The 6,000-nt window shown below is 40.6% G+C and overlaps 1 protein-coding gene across 8 annotated transcripts in view; it reads right to left on the bottom strand.

The window, feature by feature from the left end:
• PARD3B (par-3 family cell polarity regulator beta) overlaps positions 1–6,000 on the bottom strand; it is a 536,941-nt gene that overhangs the window by 323,595 nt on the left and 207,346 nt on the right. The gene's annotated exons all lie outside the window — the stretch shown is intronic.

Here is a 6,000-nt window from a genome sequence, read left to right as displayed (position 1 = left end):
ATCACTGACCATGTTCTCTAGGGCCAATTATAGAAGAAGTCCCCCATAAAATCTTCATAGCCTGGTTCCACACATTTAGTTGTGACATTTTAACTCAAATTCTCCATTTAAATTTAATTTTCCATAGTCTTCAGTAGTGTAAACCAGAATATAATTTTCCTTTTAATCATCCATATTTAGCTCCTGAAGGATACAGGTAGCTTCCTCCAGATGATCATTTACTCTTACCTGCCAGAGAGATACAAGTCCTTCCATACTTTATCATCTCCTTTTTTGGGGACCCCAGAAAGACAGCAACAGACAAGGCTTGCAACCTTTTCCCCTTCCAAGATCACGTGTCTTAGCTAAACTACTGCTTGTCACCATACAAAGTTGAAGGTAACAGAAAAATTTCCAAGTGCTTTAGGAAGTTTAGGAAGTATGTGTTTCTGCTTAGCCTGAGAAACATTTATCATCATACATTGATTAAAATGTCAGTATTTATTTCGCATCATATCTGATATTTTAAGAGAATTCTTATTTGTTAAGATAAAGAATATACATCACTAACGGAAGTAAAATGTCTGCTTAGATCTGCTGTACAGCAAAATCTAACGGGTAGAACATACTCAGGAGAAATAAGGGAAGACACACAATCATTTGTTTCCTCAAGTTTTCTGAAGGACAGAGTCACTACCAAGAGCAATCTTTATTTGCTAAAACCTTCTCACACTCTGGTTGGGTTTGGACTGCAAAGACAAACCAAACCAAACCAAACGCTGCAGAAAACAAACCCTGAAATAATCATCTTATGCAGAAGGGATTTGCAATTCGCTAGTTGTGTATCGCTCAAAAAGCACCATAAATTTAGTCTTGCCCTTCCTCACCACCAGAATAGGGGAAAATGAAAAAAAAAGATTGTGTCATTCAATAAACCATTATCCCTTCATTTATGATCATCATTTTTATTTGAGATCATTTCTGGCCTGCTACAGTTCTCAATTTCTGTTCCTATTTGTATGTCTCCACAAGTCCTGTGCCTTGCCTCTTGTGTGAGAACAGCAGTTTGCTTCAGTAAACAAAAATAAAAAATAAACACACACATACATCCATATCCCCTTCAACATATCATTCAGCAATTTCTTGCCCAACAGTTTGTGGCATCTTGCAACTGTGTTCCCTTCTCTCACTGCTATGTGCTAGTCTTTGCATTTCTGTTCACCACGCTGACGTCCCCTCTTCTGCACCTCTGCACACTCCAAGAACCCCTCAGAGACTAAAACATCGTTCAAACACAGTGCAGATCAAATAGTCAATTTGTCATTTTTGAATTGTAAAAAACAGAATGTTCATTGAAAACCTTTAGGATTTTCATAATGCTAAAAATCAAGAGAAAGTTATACTGTCATCACCCCTCCCCAAAATGTAAGGACAAATATTTGACTGAAATTACTGTTGAGATTTAATGCATATTTTACCAAAACAAGCAACTTTTACTTTAGAATTAACTGGACACTAACACCACCATAAATCTTGATTTGCGCTGGACTGTGTTAGTGTCCGTGTTAATCTGCTTAAAATTCCTGACTTTAAAGAATGAATAAAAGACTGCATTACAGACTTATAAAAAGGTTAAGCCTGAGAGGTTCTATTAATACCTTCCCTAAGGCTACCAGGAAACTCCTTGAAGCAAGTAAATTTTTGGCTTTACCATGGACTGTGCCCTAGGGTGGCTTGCTCCAGCTCCCTAAAGGCAAGGAGTTTATCTCGTGCCTGCATCAGCAGCCGGCTCCTTCTGGGGGCTCATCGTCTCAGATGCTCATCAGGAATCGCAGAATAAGTTAACAGCAGTAAAAATCTGGAGTTCTGCCACGTTCACTCTCCATATCCCCCACGTCAATTAAGTTTTAACTGATTGTCAAGCATCTGATCCATTTGTGAGAAATAACAGTTTTATCTGCCTAAATTCCAGATACTCAAGAGCATAACTGAAGCCCTTAGAAAAAAAAGCGGTAATCTGCCATAATGGACCCATGATGACTGTGACTACACACCATTAGTATACTAACGTGTTCCCTGACTCCGAAAGGGCAGGAGCAAAATCAGGTTCATCTTCTTTAACCATAATTTTTAGCTTTTCTTTACATCCTGTGCTTCTTCTATACGACAATTGTGAAATTTGGAATTTTATCAAACAAGTTGCTATGCATATGTAACTCCAAACAAGCCTGAAAACGAACATACAAATCTGTTAAATAAAACTAAATATAACTTCCTTTTTGATTGCTCAGGTCACTGCCTGAACTGCAGAGTTACTGAAAAACAGCTCCAAGATAATTTATTTCAGTAGGGTTGCTGGCAAAGTTCAGAGGAACCAGAGAAGGCTCTCCAAAGGCTGTAAATAAAACAATTGAGCACGGCTTCACACAGCAGCCATCTCAGTCAGACTGTGGAGACATGTTACCGGGCAATTCAATAGCTATTTTAAGAGGTTCCATTTAGTGAACCCGTGATTAGTAATTGGATGGCAGAACAAGGCAAGGCAGAGAGGACGCGTGTAACTATTTCCACCAACAGAATAGTTTGTTGAAGTGTTGTGAGGGAAACTGGCGTCCACGATTAAAAATACATTTACTTCTACTGAGTGACATTTGTTGAACAGCTCCCTGTACCTCCTGATGGAAAACAGCTTTTAGTTATACACCTAAACTGACATACAACTTAGGCATAAGGGCAGTTGTGGGGGCAGGTTTTTGTTTGTTAGTTGCATGGGTTTGTTTTTGTTTTGGGGGGAGATACTTAACTGAATACTGGTATTTGTGGCTTCCCTTGCCTAGTTGGCTAGTTCCCATCTTACATTAAAGAGCTCCAGTTTATATCACTTTTTTTTTTTCAGGAATAAAATTTTGCTAGCACTGCACTGAACACTTGGCCAGGCTTCTTTGTTCTAATAATAACTGATGTTAGAACTGTGTTCATAATACAAAGAACTTGCTGCTAGAGACCGCTGGCCCCAACTACTTCGGTTGTAGGGAACCTATAGAACTGTGCACTTAGTCCACTGAAGTCCATTTCAAAAATGCTTTTGCACCAGAAGTATTAAGATACATAATACATGTTAAATTCACTTTAGATACACTAAAGTTATACAGAGTTTATCCATGGGAAGAAGCATTTTCCAGTTGTTTTACTGTTTGGAAGTCTACCTGTTCCAACAGGAAATCAGTAAGCGCGACGGAAGGGAGATCTGTCATGCTGAAGCAGCAGCCCGAGCATGCTCATTAAGTTTTGCTCTTTTCTTCTTACCTTGTAACTGCAGTGCTAACCAACGTGCGTTTTAAAAGCAATCAAGTCTCCCAAAAGAATTCACTATTTCTAAATGTGTTGATGATTTATAACATGACTGAAACAAAGAATCATCAAGAATTGTATGTAACCCCTATTTAGTAATATTAAGAGTGTCAAAGAAAGTATCAACATCCCCAAATGCAGACTAAACTGAAAAATGCATTTTACTTTTTTTTTTTTTTTTTTTTAATTCAACACACAGTTACAGTCTTCTTCCTTGAATAGTGACAGGGAGAACCCTCTTAAAGGGTGGCTGCTTCCTTAACATTTCATTTGTAGAGATTTTGGAAATTCCTTCTCTTTTGGACATGCCCAAGCAGCCACCACTCATTCTTCGTTTAGGACTCTGTTTTTAAGTCACTTGCCATGGCAAAGCTGTTGATTAAACCTCCTTACAGCGCCTGCTCCCCTGGGAAGCAGTTACACAGAGTGCGCTGCAGGAAAGCATCTCCAACACCACTTTTAACCTAAGGAGAACAGCTTAAGGAAATCCCGCAAAAGGCACACACTGGCTGTATTTGATCTCTCTCCTCAGCCATTCTGGTACGGCACATTACCCAGCAAACACGCTTTGCATGGAGCAAGGGTTAAGGCAGAACCACATGTCCCCACATAGGCCAGCTTTCCTCAGGGGCCCGCAGCAGTGCCGACATTACAGGCCCGAAACCACAACATCGCCGCTTGCCTCAGCTTCCACCTCACCGTCCAAACTTTTGCCCCTGGACTTGGGGGATCAGAGTCTCCATCCAGCCATCCATCCAGCTGTCAGCAGCACCGTAAGGTGTCTGAATGCCTTCCCGGGGCACCATTTTCGATAATGACGAGCATCACTTAGCTTAGCACTATCATCCCCTGACAGTTCTGTCAGACTGAGGCCCTGTTAAGCAAGTCACTGCTGGTGCAGCCTCAGGAGGAAAAACGTAGCACAACTGCAGGACTGGTGAATCGTGCAGTAACAGGACACTTTCCACAAAAGTATTTCAGCACGTGAAACTCTTCATCTCATGCTTTAAGATTTTCCTAATTCTGCTTTCTGAATCAATATTTGTGTGACTTAATTGCTTCATTTAGATTAATCTAGGATGTTCACATTGCAATTAAATTATATGCACAACTTATTTAAGTTAGCACTTACAAATAGAATAATTAGAACTTTTATAAAGTTAAGAATATAGGCCCTCCAGGGACCTGTCTGTCTGCAAAATTACTACTTGTCCCTGATACATTAAGGCACAAGCCAAAGGTAAATTGACTTTGCCTTCTGGGAAATGTAACGATCCCCAGAAATTCTCTACTTAGATTGAAGTCAACTGCCACGCGTTAATTTCTTATTCTTGAGAAGGGGCTCTGCTTCAGCTTCACCTTTCTCCGTTCAGCTCTGATCATCATTTGACGACAAGTTAATCCTCAAGATTTCAGTTTTAAAAACAATGTGCCTGGGTCATAGAGCTACAAGAATTTGCCAGGTTCAAACAATTTCATACTAAAAGTGACTTTTTAATGTCACTATTGCAGAAGGTACTACGCTCTGTTTGCTAGAGCGAAACTGAAGCTCGAAAAATAACTTCTTTACTATAAGAATTGCAATTGCAAAACTTAACAACTGAATTTTAGTGAAACTTTGCACAACGGAATATAAGGACCACAAACTGTAGGGACAGCACTGTCAGCTAACAGCAGCACCCAGTGAAAGGCCCTGCTGAAGTCTGAAAAAAGCAGTTCAACAGAATTCACAGGAGTTCACAGCTGCTAAGCATTTGCAATTTTGAATGCTGTGTTTTCAATCACTGTTGCCAGCTTATTATTTTCATAACCACTGTTTTATCAGTGGTTTAAAGAATGAAGAAATTTAGTTCAGGTTCACTGTCTGCTGAGCTGTGTTTCTGTCAGACTGTCAAGAGTATGTTGAGTGTAATGGGAGACAGAAAGCACACTGGGAACACTTGCATAGGAGCAACTGAACTGAAATTTCCAATTCCTTTCACACACAAATCCTTTTATTCACAGTCTACCTAATCAAATTGTTTCAAAACTGATCTTAGTGCTGTATTCTAAGATTGCAGGTTCTATTCCAACTTTTCAAGGCAACATGGTTAAAAATGAACTCAACCATTCCACTGTATGGTACAAATAATGGGGGTCAGCTGGCAGCAGGACCTCTACAGAAATGTACATTCTCTTCATGACCCAAGATCATGAAAGCCCTCTGCATCCTAATGGTAACTTGTATTTCTGACTTGTGAGAGCAGTTTTGAGCTGGAAAAAGTTGGGATGTAGAAATCTATTTGAAAGTTGCCGGACGCATCTTTTCTTGTGTACAAGAAAGCATCACACTGAGTGAGCTGAAATAAGAGCGCACCTTTCCAGTTCCATCTAAAATTGAGCTAGCACTGAACTGCACTTCTAGTTATGCACTGAGTATATACGAGTTAGATGCAGGACAGTTTAGGTGCTGCAGAGCAATCGCAAGAGGCTAGAGGTGCAAGTACAGGTAGCTTAGGGCGATACTCAACACCTCGCCTCCCCTTTCCAACCCAACTTGCCCCACGGCTGCTGAGTAGCTCCAGCTGCTGGCACACACTGCAGAGGGACAGCATGCTGAGCTGACTGCTCTGCAGCCCGGGGCCGGCACCACCAAGCTCGAGGGACCCTGCCACACCAGCTGTCCCTGAG

This window comes from Anser anser (assembly GCF_964211835.1).
Source record: "Anser anser genome assembly, chromosome: 6".
NCBI classification, from domain to species: Eukaryota; Metazoa; Chordata; class Aves; order Anseriformes; family Anatidae; genus Anser; species Anser anser.
Note: the sequence above shows the minus strand (reverse complement) of the source record. Positions and strands in the feature narration are given on the sequence as shown.